The sequence below is a fragment of the Odontomachus brunneus genome, unplaced genomic scaffold (genome assembly GCF_010583005.1).
Source record: "Odontomachus brunneus isolate Ranch 3 - 2012 unplaced genomic scaffold, Obru_v1 Obru_scaffold_328, whole genome shotgun sequence".
NCBI lineage: Eukaryota > Metazoa > Arthropoda > Insecta > Hymenoptera > Formicidae > Odontomachus > Odontomachus brunneus.
In genome coordinates, this window is record NW_022639778.1 from 123,894 (window position 1) to 124,205 (window position 312).

Consider the following 312-nt stretch of genomic DNA (forward strand, 5'->3'; position numbering starts at 1 on the left):
TCGCGATTCTCGCGGGGCCCCGTCCGCTGCCTCGCTTTCCTCTCGGCATGCCGGCTTGAGGTCTTGCAGGTGGATTCTTCGATGCCACCGGCGTCGTTGGTCGCGGAGGTCGAAAATAACGGGCGAAATGATTCGACGAATCTCCAGGGGCCCGCTATACCGGGGTGCCAACTTGGCGTTAAATCCCGTCGCCTTGTTGGAAAGCGGGTGGTCCCGTTTCCATACCCAGTCGCCGACGGCGGGCCGCCAGTGGCGGCGGCGCAGATTGTAGTGCCGTTCCTGCCGTTGGAAGCTTTGGGCCAGGTGGATCCG

At 63.5% G+C, this 312-nt stretch overlaps 1 protein-coding gene across 1 annotated transcript in view; it reads left to right on the top strand.

Moving 5' to 3' along the window:
• The window catches only part of LOC116853467, a 10,071-nt gene that overhangs the window by 2,475 nt on the left and 7,284 nt on the right, over positions 1 to 312 (top strand). The window lies entirely within an intron of this gene.